Consider the following 18330-nt stretch of genomic DNA (forward strand, 5'->3'; position numbering starts at 1 on the left):
AAATAGGTAGGTGCACTAACTCGCTATTCCTGTGTGCTACGAATGCAAAATGTTCAAATGTTCACCTTACACGGAGGATTTATGATTCAGGAACAAAATTGAAAAAAATACAGAACACAATCGGGAAAAAGGTCAAAATAGGAAAAGAAGTTCAGACAGTGAAATAGGGCCGAAAGCCAAATTGAACAGGGCAAAAAGTGAGGAAAGTGGGAAGTGTAAAATGAAAAAAGAACAAAGAATAGAAAAAAGAAGGAGATGTATGTACATGTAAGTGTAAAAGAAAGTGTAAGTGTAGCGTAGGTGTATAGGAGATCCCACTCAACTCTCTTCCTCACAGAGCATCACCACACACGAGGCACTCGCCGTAACGGACACTGTCGAACCACCCTCATTTTTAACAGGGTACTTTGCGTTCGGTGACAATCTGTCCATACCACAAACTCGCGAAGCCATACTAATCCTATGATTGGTGATTTTCTTACCTGTGACATTTCTTACCTAGGTTATTCCGGGCAATTTCTTTCACTCCTATTAGTACATCCATACATACAGCATGTAACTATAGTATAATATAAATCTGAAGCAGGAATTTAAATAAAAATAAACGACAGACACAACACGTGTTTGATCGGGATGTTTTGAACCAAAACATATATGGCGGAAACGAGAGTAGCCAATCAGACCTGCCAATGCTAGGTTTTTGTCTTTATTCAGTTAATAAGATGATGATACATATGGGCAGATGAAGATTTTATCATATCCTTGGATATCGCGGGGTATCGTTCAAGAGCAAAAGTGAAATACTGCAAATGTAATTATCCTTGCTGGTATGCAATTTTTCACGCGCTACCCTAGCCAACTGTTTTAAGTTGCTTACAAGGAAGCAGGTGAGATTAGATTTGCATCAAAGTTACACCACCAGAGTGTTACGTATTATCATGAGGGTCAAGATGGAACAAAACGAACCCTGCGGGCTTCTAACTCCCTTGGCTCGCTGGCGCTCGCTCACTGATTTTCGTAACGTAAATAAATCACTTTTTAAAAATCAATAAAGTTGCATGTGCGAAGTTGTTAGTAATTGTTTAGAGATTGCGGGGGGGGGGGGCAGAATTAGTGAAAAGCAAGATTATTTACAGAAGTGAGAGAGAGTATGAGAAAATATCGTACACAATATTTAAAAGCAATAGGGGACCTGAATAAACTGTAAATGTAAGTGGTAGTGGTTTACGAGAAAAAAGAAAGTGAACTCTTTGTAACGAAGGCAGAAAACAACTTGTCCTGCGGGATTCTAATCCGCCTTCATTCGCGAACGCTCTCTCGGTAACACTGAATTAAATTGGTATCCTAATTTAACGTATGAATAATAAAACGACCGAATCGGAATAGATTGTCGCAAGAAAGTGGATGAAAAAACTGGCTCCCCATTGCTAAACAATAGCCAAGTCTTGCCCCTTCCTGCTGCATCTTGCTTCTCGTGGCGAGAAACGGATAACTCCAAGCAATCAGAACGATGTATTTAGTTCCTATGGCTAAAGTCGAGCGTAATTAAAATATCTGCAGTTGGTATACTGTTTCAAGATGGGCAAAAGTCCTTCCAAGGCCAACTAGAAAGAGTAGAAAGTCTTTCTCGGCAGCATCGAGTCCTTCCTCATGACGTCACTGACAGGGAGCCAATCAGAACGGTAAACACGAACTGGGGCTCTTTGTTATTTTATACACCTTGATTATGATTATTAAATGGACATGAGGTGATTGAACTTCTTTAAAGTGAATCACGTTAGTGTCACTGATCGATTCACACGTTCTCAGGGTGATATGTGTCGCAGTTCCCACACACAGCTCACAAAAACCATTCGTCGCTAGCTTGATAGAATACCTTTGTCCTACACATACGCTATCCTCGTCTAGCAAAACGAGTTTTTATAAGGTGGATGTCACAACCTGTTCGTATCCATTCATTATTTCGCATTGTCGCGGTGGTGTAAAACTCATTTCTAAATGCGCTCTTTTTCCTATAGCTCTTTTGAAAGTCATAAACCATACATTTTTGTCTGTGTTAATTCTTTTATACGCTGATGTGGATGGGAGTACAAAGCGCGAGATATAGCATGAGCTATGAGAAGAGCGAGGTAAGAAGAACGCTGTCCGCTGCGATGATGACAGCGGAGAAAGAAGGAAGACTTTTTGGTACTGGTTCTAACCCATGCCGATACTAACCTCGAACGTAAGTAAAAATAATGGATAATAACTACTTAACGTAACATATATATTATGATGGGCTTACCTGTAGCTTCAAGTATTTATAAAGGGTCAATACCGCCCATATAATCTATCTCATCATCTTCGCCTTCCATCTCGTCATCACTTGTGTCCTCTGCCAAGTTTATCGTAATGTTTTCAGTAAGAACGTCTAACTGAGTTCCATTTGCAAATATGCACTAGTTCACACCTTCGTACTTGATCACACCTTGCTTTCCACTCTTCCTCTGTTATCATTGTAAGCTTCTCTTCGGCGAGTTTCATCGCATCGTTAATGGAAAAAGTAGTGTTTCTTGCTGCTACATATTCTTTGACTGCAGCCCAAATCAACTCTATCGGGTTTAGATCCGTATCATATGGGGGGAAACGAAGAACTGAATGTCCATATTCAGCAAGGAGCGAATCTACTTTAAATGTCCTAAAACGAGCTTTATTGGCTTTGATTAAAGTATAAAGTTCTGGTTTGTACAAATCTTCTCTAAAAGGAATATTGTGTCTTGCAAGCCAATCGATCATTACAATTTTACGAAGTGAGGATGTCGGTTAAGAATCTAAATAGACATTGTGATATCTTGCATTGTCTATCATAAGAACTTAATTACTTGGAAAGTTAGGAATTAGCCGCGACTTCAACCACTTTTCATAGTTTTCGTAATTCATTTAGTGATAATCGCCAGATTTGAACATGACTAATGTTCCTGGAATAAAATCGGTTTCTCCGCCAGCATGCATAATTATTACGTGTTATCATTTAGAAATTGGTGTAAGTGAACCTGAATTATTCTTATCGCTCCACGCGTATTGTTTTGTGTGCGATGAATGCAAGTATGTCTCATCCATGTAAATTAAAGGGCGGTTCTGCCTTTTGTAATGATCTATAGCTCGTAAATAAGCCAATCTCTTTAACCCAAATTCATTTTCTTCAATAAATAGTCGAATATTGTTTTCAGTCTTAATCTGTTTAAATCCTAAGGAACGGACTATTTTCCGTAAAGACCAAGTGCTTCCATTAAAATCAATCTTTTCTCGAAGTACTCGCAACAGTCATTTTATAGAAGGTCGTTGACCGTAAACAATATGAAATTCTTTAATTGTTCGCCGAATAAAACTTCAAATCGCCAAATTCTAATTTACTGTTGTGGCACTTAGTAACACTATAAGGGTTACCTGTTCAAGTGTGGTGGTTGCGGATTTCAAGGTCATAGTTCATGCTATCCTCGCGCTCTGTGCAATTCTTAGGTCTTCCATCATATATGTAACGAGATGGAGCGTATTTTGATAGTCCAAGCACTGTTTTCAGATATCTAGCCTTCAAACTTTCCAGATCTTTCAGTTGACCTTTTTTTAAGGAAGGTCCATATTATTTGTATCCCATACGTTCATATTGGCAGTACTTTGATCGGCGGAATTATTCTGGATCAAGTATGAGTCACTAACGACTTTCTCGTTACGCGTCTTTTCGTGAGCGGCCCTAAAACCCTATTTTCTTAACTTGAGACGAGTGATGGTGGTGAACATTAATATAGAGCTCACTCTCAGTGCGATTTTAAAAATTTTGTGTTTGTAGTGTTGGTTTCACCGTAGTGAAATTTACTTGAGTTGATGGTGAAATTTTAAGTCAGGTTTCATGATGTAGGCCTCCGGTGGTCCTCTAATACAAACTAACTCTTCGATTATAGTGCAAATGGTCCCTGGTGATTCCTCAGTGCACATAGTCTATACCATCATAGTTGCTACGAAAATCACATTGAATCTACGTAGGCTCCCAACGTATCTCTCACATCAATTACCGGCATACGTGGTTCACGTGGTGCTTACATCCAATGTAGACTTTTACACTAATGCAGTGTGTAAACACCTTCAAGTTCTCGGTAAATTCTCCTTAAATCCCAAGTGATAGGTGTTAAGTCTTCCACCCCATGAGGAAAAATCTTATTAAAATCGAATTCTAGACGAGTGTACATGCTAACGCCTTTCTCATATATGAACTTCTTGCTCAGCATGGAAGATCGGCTTTCGTTCCATACTATGCCACATAATTCGTGGTCATTATCAAAGGTGTTTATCTATAGAGTTTATAGATGAAGAAATTCAGGGAAATCTTGAATTGCAGAGCACAGCTTTGTACAACCCATCGATTCCGAACTCCAACCCATTAATTTTGTGGCCTTTCTCAATATCTTTCAGAATATTTCTAAGTTACATCATTCCGTACACATCATACGCACCTATGTTCCAGCAGTTAAACAGTGCCGTGAGGGATGTTACCACCTGGGACAAGTCCAGAACGCGTGTCGATCAAGGCACAAACTCATTTACAAATGTGGTGAACCTCATGACGTTAACATTTGTACACAAGCTCTTAACTGTATGAATTGTGGACGTGATCGTGTGGGCACGGACCACAAGTGTTCTCGAAACAAAAAGTCACCAATTGATCAATCAACTTATGGCAACAGAAAAATTAACTTACAATGAGGTCCAAAAGAAAATACTCTCTATGAAGCTCTCTTAAGATAAAGACTCAATAGTTCATCCGAAACCTGCCTTTCCCCATTCTGTTCCTCATCAAATACCTTACATATCGAAGAGTCCTTCCAAATCTGACGCGACTTCTCAGCATAGTTCACCACGTCCGACTAAATCCCATTATTCGGCTCCAGATGCCTTCTCGACCAATTGTGATGGAGACTGAAAGCACCAAGAAACGACAAGTACCTTGGCAAGACGACGGGATTGGTCTTCTGATTCCTCTGGCTCATGTGTCACAGCAGGATCCACTATCGGCAAGCAACGAAGAACTCTCATCTATCAGCCTTCGGAATCAATACCATACCAGCAACGCACGGTCTGAGACAACCACATCCGAATCCCGAGTCCGAACAACACGACGATCCATTGTATAGTTTCCTTCACAACTTAAATTATCAGCATCGAAAAATTCGCCACAATTAAATACGGCTTTAAGCTCTCAAATCACTCTGCAGAAAACTCTATTCTGTACCACGTCCTCCAGGAGCATTTTCGCAAACTTCAATATAAACACTAATACTTCCATACGTATTCTACAATGAAATTCCCGTCAGCTTAGAAGGAAAGAGCCATATTTATGGAATCTATACCGTATATTCACACCGAGCATCCTCTAGTTCAAGAAACTTGGAGCAAAACCGACCAACTACCACGTATTTCAAACTATCATCTTTATGCACAGTCTCGCCGCGACGGTTAGGGTGCAGTGGCCGTCGGTTTCCACAAAACTACTCAATAAAAATATATTCACTCGTTCAATCTCTGATACAAATTCAAGGTTTCTGCTACAAAACACTTGTCTTAGTGAACGTGTACTCCACTCCAAACATTGACACCTATTCCACTCTTAGTGTCTCTTCCAAAAATGCCTAGCGCCATGCTTAATTGTTCAGAAACCAGATACCAAACGCCCCCTTGGCGATCACAACGCATGAACCGGGCCGCTGAGCAACTGCCACGTACCTGGAGTCTCAACCGCTCCTATTGGCAAACGATGGTACTGGTACACCTCTTCCCAGCCCCACTCCAACCTATCAGCGCCGAATCTTACTGTCCTGAGCTTTGCTTTTTATCTTCATCATTCTTGGAAAGTATATCTTACACTGGAGGTAGCGATCATTTTCCACTCGTAACTAGCCTTTAAAAAATCTGGAAGTCATATCTCAACCCACACAGGTCAGATACGCTTGTGTACCTCTTCCATACGTCCCTCGTCCCTATGACACGGATCGTTTACGCACACATCGCAAATGTAGTCACCTCATTACAGTAAGACGATGCAAGTAACTCTACAACAGTCTCCTTGAGAGCTCTTACCATATCGACCAAGCTCAGTCACTACACCCAGATCGACACAGGAGATACAAATACTCTTAGTGGGACACACTATGCCAGAAACTCCTGAATCACAGAAAGAGGTTCAGAAAAGATATTTCCACGCAAATTTCCTGAAACTTATTTTCGTTTTAGGCAAGCACAGAGACACTTTATGAAAAACACATGCTACAGGTGCACTTTTTTTTTAAAAAAAACACGTCAACAATGTCGTTGCAGACAATTGCAGCAATTGTTACAATCTATAACAGGGTACTAGCTCTAACTAAATTTGGAAGTTCATTAAACGCAACTTGTCTTCTCGTTCTTATCAAGCTGCAATTGATCCTAATCTTTTATGGGTGGAGGACTTTTATACCACTCTATCTGTGCCTATGGTGTCATCTGGCTCGAGATCCCTCGGCTTCCCTGGGGACGCTCATCTCTCTCGCTTTGGAATACATATACAACAAGAAACTACTAGAAGCTATCTCGACAGGACACTGAACAGGCCACAGAAACGATCAAATCACCTTCCAAAATCTTACGGATCTCCCGTCACAAAGCCACATCATTGTGTTACATGATTTTCAGCATGTCTGGACCGCTGGAATATATATATATATATATATATATATATATATATATATATATATATATATATATATATTATATATAATGATTTCATGTTCAGTTCTCCCAACGTAGACCGTTTAACCTGAAGTATGAAATGAGTGAAGTTTGAAGGGACTAGATACTATTTATGGCTTTTCTTTATTGATACACTTATAACTAAAACTAACTAACTCTATGGCCTATGGAATCGGAGGTTCAATTGCGCGTTCACAAAAGCTCTCCACTGACTTCTATCCTTAGCTAAATGCATCCAGTTTCTACTTTGTATTCCAATCTCTGCGAGATCCATCTTAATTTTGTCCTCCCATCTGCGCCTAGGTCTTCCTAATGGTCGTTTTCCGATTGGTCTTCCTGTCAAGACTTTGAAGCGTTTCTACTTTCTTCCATTCTAGCTACATGACCCGCCCACCTAAGCCTCCTAGACTTGACGACACTAACAATGTTGGGTAAACCATATAAATTATGTAGTTCCTCGTTATAAAGTTTCCGCCATTCCCCATTGATACACTTATACAATTTTATTTTAATTATATTTGCAATTAATACTGGTATAACGTAAATGTAGAGTTTTGCATATGGGACTTGTAGATACCATAGTGTTTCATCAGAACATACAAATATATACCGTACTTTATAGGTATTTTCTTATTTTTTTCTGCACAGAAAGAAAGTATTTTATTACAAATTCGCATAACATAATATGAGTTCATAAACCGCCTACAAAAGGAAGATCTCTTCTAATTCTTTGCTGGTTGGCAAAGTTTCTAAAATAGCTGAAACATTCCGCCGCTGAATGGCTATACTAATCCGTTGTATTAGGAATGCTCTTGCTCAGGTATCTCCCGATTTTAGCGATATACATTGGCCAACTTCATTGATGAAATTTAGCCCTTCTTGTCCCCATGAGCCACTTGATTCAATTGCTATTGTCACAAACTGATATTTGTCCAATAGATTGATATATTTATTTCTTTTGTCGGCCTCTCTTCGTGCTGCTTGAAATAATGTATCTGCAACATTTGAGGGAACATAAGTATCCGCACAGGTGAAATCCAAACAAGTGCCTTCCCCTTTTTCCATGACACTAACGTATTCCGTCAGGCCGTTTTCCGTTATTGTGACTGCATCCATTTGGTTCTCTCACTAATGGAACCCCTGTTGAAATGAGAGCTCTTAGAATAATGTCATTTACACTGGTATGTCGTGAAATCCTGCCAGCACTGTTCTTACATGACAAGCCATGCAATCCTTTTCTATCTACATGGTCGTTACATGTGGAGCAGCGGTGTGGCTCACAGATATCTACTCCTAAGCGTAGAGCAGTGGCTACACGAAAACTTTCGTTAGATAGATGTAATTCCAGAGAAGGTGAAGGTAAAGCTTGAAGCCATGCACGGTTTTGAGGTGATGTGACAGCAAAAAGCCTGGCTTTATCTTCGAACTTATCAGTTGAGCTTAGTAGTGAAGCTATACGATGCTTTATTATAGGTTCATCCTAGGCTGACTGGATATTTTTCTTTCGAGTGCTGGGGGATCTAATCTTACTAAATCAGTCAATTTGGCCATGCAATCCTGCACATCTTGATCGGTGTTTATATCGACTTCCCGGTGGAGTAGAGATCCTATTAATTGTCGAGAGCCATAGACTGAAGCTAGGAAAGATGGAATAGCAATGTCTACGGTCCAAGACCTCCATTTCCAACTGGTAAAGAAGCTTATAGCCATGATTTGTCGTCTAAGGAAGAGTTGAGAATTGATTCTAATCCCGTTTTTAATTTTTCATCGAACTTCTCTAGTAAGTCATCTTCTCGCCAACAAGGAGAACATCGGCGGAAGTACAATAACCTTGGTATTGAAAGTGATGCTCGTAATATATGATACCGTTATCACAACACATCTATCTGCTTTCGATTTACAGTTGTAGATGAGCTCCCCGAACAAAAAATTAGTCACTCCCCTTGGTACTTACGTTAATACCGTGTAGCGCCGCTCCTGGCCTGGATAATCGCCTGGATGCAGTCGGGAAGGGAGTCCACAAGGGTCTACAAGGCCGTCACATCCAGTTGAACTTACGGAGGATAAGATCACTCAATTCCACCAAACGTCGGGGATGCTGATGTCAACGTTTCACCCGCTGTTCCACAGATTCTTAATTGGGTTGAGGTCCAGCGATTTTGCGGGCTATTCTAGGTGTCGTAGGGTATTTGAGTGTTCCTCAAACCAGTCACATATGGGTCCAGCTCTGTGAACCCTGTTGTCGTCGTCTTGCAAAATGGGGGTGTCTATAGCAAAGTCATCACGAAGAAAGTGACTCAAGGGCAACACCTGTTCGTACAAGATGCTCAAATAAACGTGCTGGTTCATGTTCATGGAAACCTCAAACTGTGGGCCCACCCCATAGTACGAAAAACACCCCCAGAACATGACAGACCCATCCCCGGCCTGCACCTGAACTTCCTCACACTGCGAGTGAAATGCTTCATGTGGCCGTCGGTAGACACGACGCCGGGCGTCATTCGAATACAAGCAAAATCGTGATTCTTCAGACCATATGCTACTGCCCATGTCGCCAGTCTGCTACTGTTCATGTTTGATGATAATTGGCCTTCTGCAGACGAGCAGCTTTATGTGCATGTGTAAGCAGTGGCCTTTTGCGAGGTATCCGACTCCATATGTTCTTTGCATGCAGTTCCCGTCGCAATGTTCTCTCGCTGACAGGTTGGATTGGGCCTGCATTCACGGACTGCAGTAATTCCTGGCGGGTTTGGAAGGATTTCGATTCACAAGCCTGGAAAGCCGTCTTCGTCCCGATCTGTGATTATCTTTTTCCGACCACAGTTCTAGCGTCGTGTTTCATGGCCACGTGTGTTACACCACTGCTTGTAGACACGTTGAACAGTCTGCCGCGAAACACCAACAAATCCGGCAACTTCCATGACTGTGTGGCCATGGGCACGGCAAAACACGATTGCCCCTTTTTGCCACTGCGTCACGTCCGCGCTCTTCCCAATCTTGCCCCACACACACCGCTTCGATCGGTTCTGTGTCACTCCACGGTAATGCCCTATGATCTCCTCGAGGCAGTGTATTCACGTTTGGCCATGTGATTCGACCAATACGCCATCTGTACCTTTTTGCCGACGCATCCTTGCTCTCGCACGGGGGTGACTAATTTTTTGTCCGGGGTGCTTAGATTTAGCACTTTTTGTGGTTTCTGAAAACAGCGACATACCAAAAGCAGATAGGTGAATTGTGGTAACGGTAACATGCAAAATCGTATTGTCTAGTTCACTACGTTTCTGCTTTTCAAATATTTTTATTTGTTTAGAAGATATCACTGGAAAACCCTCAAATTAGCTGTAGGTTAATTTCACTGTAGTGAAGACCCTTAACAAGAGTTGCTGTCCTCGAAATTTACCTTATCTTTCTTTGTACGTATTCAATTAAATTCAATTGTAGTTTTCCTTCTTTTGACTGATAAATGGGTAAATACTACGGTCTCTGCACTAAGGTTTATTCGACCATGTCACGTGAAATTGTTTTATGCAGAGATTGATTAAATAATAAATTAGTTATATAACCGTCACCGACGAAGTTGAGAACGCCTGTTTACATGCTAAGCTTTTCTTCAATAGATTATTGTTAACTAAACCCAAAGTTATTGTCATATTCCTATGTGCTACTGTGGTGAAGAAAGTTGCTTATTAAGTCTATTATTCCATTGCCAGTTGACGACCACATATCAACCAAAACTTTCGCAGTGATTCATTATTTTCTTTATACCAGCTCCGTTAGTGTTTCCTTTCCCCTTGCCCAAAACGTTCATAGCGTCATATACCATCTCCTTCAATACATCATAGTGAATAACACATCCCTGTAGACATGAAATGATAGCCCAAGCAGTGAGTAAGTTTGCCTTTCACTCTTTATCTTCCTGTTGTAATGTTGCCTTCATCTGCATTCTGTCATACGCTCGCTACTGAACTGCCCGAATTATTTCGGCCCCGAGGCATTAAAACAAGAAGAAAAACCCTATTCTTATATCTATCGAGAAGACTAACTTTCTCTTTCGATTTAAGTATTCAAATCGATGACTTGTGTAGAGGCTATACACCGTTCGGCCCATCATGCAGCTTGTTAAACATTCGGGGCCTTATGCAGAGTTGTTTTGAGGTTTGATTAACACCATACTACAAGGTTGACTAACGGATGGTTATCAAAATTGTATTCAGAGACTCTAATTAGGACGTAGTATTGGACCAAGTTAATCACATGTGACTAACTAATCTAGAGCTCAGACTAATCTTTTACCCACGGTTTAGCGTGCGACACAACATTTCGTATTTCGTAATTCATGAATTTTCATTTTTACATACTACGCATGCGCTCACCAACTTTTCCGTAGTTGCCACATTTATTTTACTCACCGATGCATTGGGGTTTTATAAGTCAATCATACCCAAATCATTACTTTAGTTGTACTCAAAGTAGACTCTGAATACGAAAAAGTCCACTTTCCTTAGTAAAGATTTAGTATGCTAACTAACTAGTCTGTGCCTAAAATTCGATTAACGAATTCTCTCTGAATACCGCCATCGGGGCCTTGTGCAGAGTCGTTCTGAAGCGTGATTAGTGCCATACTAAAGAGTTCGACTAACATGTATTTCCTGCAGTAGTCAGGCTTTTAGTGTGACTAATCATTCGTCAAAACGACTCTGCATAAGACCCCCGATTTCTATAATCGTTTATAGATATGTAAACTTATACTACGTACAGCTTGATTTTAGAAAAAGTTAGCAATACGCGACCTAAAGAAAATTATCAACCTTATTAAAAATATACCCGAACTTAATTGTTGTTCTATTTTTAGGAATAAACAAGAATCAAGTTAAGGGAAGTACTAGTGAGCCTTTGAAATAATTGAATATAAGAATGAAATACTTAAAAACAAGAGAAAAACGCGAAGTTAACAATCCGGGTGCTTTCAGATAATAGCAAATAAAGTCACATTAGTTGCTCAGAAGAGCTTCATCGTTGATTCCACTGATATCCTTAATGTTAGATGTTTAATGTCGCCCATTACTTTTATCGCTCCTACGAGTCTCTCTCTCAGGTATATCGATACTGTAGAAATGGATAGTAAAGTATTAAAAGGTGTTTTAAAAATAATACCTATAAGTTTATTAACGATCATTGATGTGTTTATTATTATTATTATTATTATTATTATTACAAACTAAAATTCGTTGATGTAACGAACGATTACATTGGATTTCCTTCCCCAGCCAGCGCCAATTAGCGTCGACTTTCTCATGCTTGGTGTGACGTCGAGATAAAATCGTTGGCAATCGATTGATCAAACGTTGTTCTGACGATCACAGCCGTGTAAAGGTTGATTTCCATTCAATATTTCGTTGCGTGTTTTGCTTGAAAATGTATCTTGTAAAAAGTAAGTTGTTTTATTCTAACGCCACTTAAAAACAAGAATTCAAAATTTAAAAAAAAATCAAAATAACAAGATTTTTAATTGTGTTCCCGTTCTGACTAAAGGCCCTCCAGCAGTTTGTAGAAAATATCTTTTCTTTAGGCAGAACGGGAATTCGCGTTCTGCCTGATCTTTCGAGGAGAGAAATTCTGTCCAGGGAGGGATTTCTTCAAGAGAATTTTTCTTTGGTAATTGTAACATATTCTGTAAGAAGAATAACTAATTCTTTAAGTTTTATCATAAATTTTAGATGTTATTCTGCTTGTTCTTCTCGGAAAATATACTAAATACAGTTCTGTTATTAACAATGTTATTCATATCTATTTCAGTAAATATGAATGTCATTAAAGAAAGAAAGAAAAAAAAGCTATCTGCAGAGAAATGGAAAATTGATTGACAGTTGCAAGAGAGCCGTTTGGCATTTAGTTGAAGATAAAACAAACTTCGGTTTAGTATCAAGTCATTTCACAACAAAATTTTATTCAGTTTTTCAGTAGTTCACCTCCAACATGCTAAGGATCGCAGTCAGGGGCGGCTTTAGGATTTTAATTTTGGGTAGGCTCGCTCCCTCGCGTATGGATACATATGCATATTTGATTGATTAGTGATAATAGGAAATAAATTTTACAGTTATGGTTGATGCTCTTTTTAAATAATTATTTACCCTTAACCCATTAGTGCCCAGAATTCCCCAGTGGTATTTTGAAAAGTTTCTTTTCGCCTATTTGGTCTTAATAGTACTCTAAAATAGAAATTAGAATATTTTTGAAAAATATTTATTTTTTTCTTGTTTTTTAGGCCAGCAACTTAAGTTGCTAAATGGCACATACATATTCAAAAAAGGGAACATTTTGGAAAGTTACAATTTTGAGGGAGAAAATTCACTGCGAAAACATAACTATTAAAATCGAGTTTATCCTTCCTTTACAGACCTTCAATCCTTAATTCTGGAGTCTTTGAAATTAATCAAGTTGAGTCTTTATCCTCAAAACACATTGTAGCGAAAAACAATGCTAACCTTACGTCAAAATATTATAGAAAGAAAATGGAACGATGCTATGACGAAACAGACTCCAAAGTAACTTCATGGTTAAAACCTGCAACGTCAATCCATGAATTTCTGCGCTATAACGAAAAATTGCCGTGGCAACTTAAGTTGCCAAGGGGCAGTAATGGGTTAATATAAAAAGCGGAAAATATATTTACTCTTTATTGTATATTTTAGTGTTTATATATTTTTCAAAATTTTTGGATAGGCCCGTGCCTATCTGGCCTACCCGCTAAAACCGTTAAAGTTCACAGTACGTAAAAGGTACCACACTTCACATCCTCAAGACATGTTTGGCCATATATTAAGCAAACAATGCAAAAGGACGCGTAAGATGGCCCTTATCGCCGAATATCTAACCTTTTGATTTGATTGAAACTACAGTACAAAAATCATACAAGTACTTCAATATTGATATTGATATTTTGTATTGTTGCTATTTACATTGACAATATAAATATGAAAATAGAAGTATATATGATACTATTTCATATAGTATAAAATTATCTATATAAGACAAATCAGCGTGATAAGGTGATGCCGAAAAAGGAATTGTTATTCAGAACACTAACATTCTTTCTTAAGAGTTGCCTTACGCATCCTCTTACATTGTTTATTTAATATATGGCCAAACATATCTTGAAGATGTGAACTGTGGCACCTTTTACGTATTGCGACACTTAGCATGCTAGAGATGAACTACTGAAAAAGTGAATAAAATCTTGATGTGAAATAATTTGATATTATACCGAATTAAGTTTATTTTATGTTCGTTTTAGTTACAATATCAAACGGCTTTCTTGCAACTGAGTCAATCAATTTTCCATTTGCCCGCAGGTATTTTTATAAAATCACATTCATCTTTACCAAAGTAGATGTGAATAACACTGCTGATAAAGAACTGTATCCTGGTCATTTTTCCGAGAAGAGCAACAAGGATAAAGTCTAAAATTTATGATGAAACTTGAAGAAATAGTTATTTTTCTTACAGTCTCTGTTAGAATTACCAAACAGATTATTACGAATGCAGGACAAAATTCAAGAGGACAAATCCTAAGGAAAATTCAGACAAAACGGACTAAATGCAAGCGACAGAATCATAGGCGCAGATTAATAAAAGAATGATTATTTTTTCTTCAACTGATATGCATCTAAAATGTTATCTGAAATTCTTCACTTTACAGAAATAACATTTAAAAAAATGCTGAAAACCCAATAAAAGACGTAAGACTTTTATAGCAAGTATATATTTCACATTTTGATCTTTGCTATAAAAAAAATCTTGATCAGTATTTCAGAATTAAAATAAATATTTATACAATACTCAAAATAAGAGACTGCTATATGCTACCACACAAGAACATTTTAAAAATCAAATAACATCACAGTTACTTTTCGTAATTAAAATGAATGGTCTACTGTAATATGCTAAATGTATTTCAAATGTATTAAAAGTATAATAAATAGGAATACCCAGAACTTCTCATATGGGTATGTGAAAATAATTAAAGTTAATCTGCCCTTTTATTCTAACATTTTTACGTTTTATTGAGTTTTCAGCATTTTAAAAGAAAGAAAAAGTTACTTCAGCTGAAAAAATACAGATAACATTTTAGAATATATGACAATTAAAGGAAAAAATAATCATATAGGGTGTGTCCTGGTACATCCAATATATACTCCTGTAATTTTGTCCCTTGGATTTTGTACTCGTCAGAGTTTTTCTTGCATTTTGAACGCTTGGATTTAGTTCCCATTTTATACTACAGCCCTCGTTACCACAGCCATTTTATACATGAGTTCCGATCTGCATTCAAACACGCAGCTTTTCAGTGCTGCATTTCCCTAAAACTTTTCCTGCTAGCATAGAATTCCCTGTCTCCAAAGATTAGGCGGAACGGGAATTTCCGTTCTGCCTAAAGGTAAGATCATTTAAAATATTTTCTACAGAGTCCTCGAGGGCTTTAGGCAGAACGAGAATGAATCTTTTTAATATTGCACCCCCCTAGTTGGGGAAGTGTAGATACATCACTGATCTAGGATGATAGATCTGTGTCTCAAAAGTATTATCTTCGAAAGAAATTAAGGAAAGGAAAAAAGATATGAAGAAATAAAATCGACAATAAACATTCAAGAAAAGTAAGAATCGAAAAGAAAACATAATCCAAGGATACATCAAGAATAAAAAAATATGAAAATATCACCAATAAAAGTACAACACCAAGAAACATATATAACAAAATTTGAAGATGATTATATTACCAAACTTTTAGGAATAATTTCTTTATAAGATATGGTTAAAAGTTTAGAAAACGAAAATAAGCTAAAGAAATGTGTGATATCAAAAATAAATTATCTTAAGCACAAAGAACGAGAATTGTTGATAGATATACCAGAAAATGACTTGATAAGAAATTTTGAGGCATTACTGCTGTATTGCCGGACCAATTTGAAAATCGAAAAAAGTACCAGAATGTACTGTATTCGGTTATATTTGGTTGGATTACATTACGTTACGTTAGATTACGTTATTAGGCGTGTAGTTTTACTATACGGATACATAATATAAGTAGTAGTAGTAGTAGGAGGAGGAGGAGCACAAGGAACGGGTTAGAAGCCCCGCAGAGGTTAGCTGGGTTGTTCTCGACATGAAATGGGCAAATTAAAGATTTGCCCAAATTTTCCTTGCCCCTTTTACAATCTATGGATCCGTATAGTAAAACAAGTGCACCTCTCCGCGAAATAGTCCATCCGCCTCCACATACAGTGCCGCTTGTAACATCAAAAACAACCAAAAAATATAACCATTTTCTTAACTTTTACTATTCCCCTTACCTGACTTCCAATCATTCTTCCTCACAAACAAATAAATTCTCCAATTGACCCGGTAAATTTCCTAAAATTGGTCCGGCGATACAGGAATTAACCCAATTTTGGTAATGAAGAATTGAATGATTGTATAATTAATAGTTTCAAGACTGAGAGGAAATCGAACAAATCTATTTACTTATCATAAATTATCAAAGAATTTTGTTAGTTTCAATTTAATGTACATTGATTTTCACAAAATAAAAACATTTTCAGAAAATGTCGAAGTGAATTGGATAGTAATTTCATATTGTCAAGATTTTCAGATTTTATAAGAGAATTCAACAACAAACTCTATTGGGAGGCAATTTCAGTAAAACAAAAAATATCTGAAAATTTTATGAGAAAATTCAAAGGTCTGGTATGATAGAATGGAATATTAAATAAAAAACTAAGGATTTCATTCCCTAACTAAGTAACTAATTCTATGGCCTATGGAACCCGGAGGTTCAATGCCGCGTTCATAAAAGCTCTCCACTGACTTCTATCCTTAGCCAACCAGATCCACTTTTTAATCCTATTTCTGCGAGATCCATCTTAATATTGTCCTTCCATCTGCGCCTAGGTCTTCCTAATGGTCGTTTTCCGATTGGTCTTCCAGTTCAGACTTTAAAAGCGTTTCTACTTTCTTCCATCCTAGCTGCAAGACCTGCCCACCTAAGCCTCCTAGACTTGATGACCTTACAATACTTGGTAAACTGTGCTGATTGGATTTATATAGATCGAAAAAACAGACAATCGGAACAATTTATATAATTTGAAGATAGAGTTTATTGGTGAGATACATCTTGTAAGCAAAACTTTCAGAGATATTTTTGTGTGAGTGTCTGTTCTATGATAAAGTACATTAGGAACATAGATTTAAGATACAATATTTGCCTTTATAGATTAAACGCAAACCAAAAAAGAATCTTATGAACAAAAACCAAAATGCCATGCAAAATGTTTTATTTGTCATGAAAGAAATGAATAATTAGTAATAGTAAAAACATTGTGATCACGTATTTTGTAAATATTTGGAGAGATGGTTAAGAAAAAATAGTAATCGTCTGATGTGTAGACAATGAAGATTGCAAGAATTTCCATTGCTTTGCTTTTAGTAGACTCAAATCTGATTTACACTATCGCTGAGCAAAACAATACGTTTATAAAAAAATATTAACGTGTAACAGTTTTACCACTTGGCTTCATCAGACACTATGAATACACGGGTAGTGACAAATTTTATATAAGAGAAGGAGTAATATACAAGATCCAATGCAGTATGTTATGTGGTATATTGGGGAAACGGGGAAGAGGTTAAAAATTATGCAATACAACCGATTATATCCGTTGATGGTGTCATGCTGGCAACCATTACTCATTGTTCTGAAGGAGCCAACCATTGAGTTTGGCCCGCGCGTGCACGACACTCTGTTTCGCCCTCCGTAACGTATATCTTGCCGCCTCAAAATACGGCAAACTTACAAAGGATCATTAGCTAGAGTACAGCGTATTTAACTACAACACAGCGGCCAACAGTTTTTCTATTGGACACTTGGACTGAATATTGTGATAATACACTACGCGCCGTTGAACCGGAAGCGAAAAATACTATGCTACTTCCAACACTTCAAGGTTTAACATGGAAGCTGCAACCACTAGATGTGTACTTTTATTTTTTTCGCTTGTGGAAGACATTTGTGCGCCGTTTTTCAAACACTGATATCTTACAACAATGTGATATTAATTTGCATCTACGGCATAAGTACAATCTTTGATAAATAGTCAGTTCTCCTCTCCAAGATACAAAGATGTCATCAAATACGCGTGGTATTACATTGGATATACAACACTCAAGCCGACACAATTTCAAACTTCAACAGAGTTCTCCTTTGCCATAATCACATCCCGACATTCGTGGACAGGTTGCTGTGATTCGTTGTGGTTGGTGTAAGAGTTCACTTTGTTTACAACATTTCTTTGCGGAATATCATTATTGTAACACCTGTTTTATGCTGTGTTGCATAAAACATTATGCTCATGAAACTGTCGGTCTGTGTTATAAAGTGACAGAGCGTACTTCCAATATATATTTCTTCATTTCACATCTAACATGTGATTACATACTTTCATCAGAATTGTTTGTAATCTTTTGTCAATTGTGGTCCTCCTAAACTATTTGGAGCCATTTGGTCGGGAATGTGGC

This window comes from Thermobia domestica, chromosome 2 (genome assembly GCF_964235325.1).
Source record: "Thermobia domestica chromosome 2, izTheDome1.hap1.1, whole genome shotgun sequence".
In the NCBI taxonomy this organism is placed as follows: Eukaryota; Metazoa; Arthropoda; class Insecta; order Zygentoma; family Lepismatidae; genus Thermobia; species Thermobia domestica.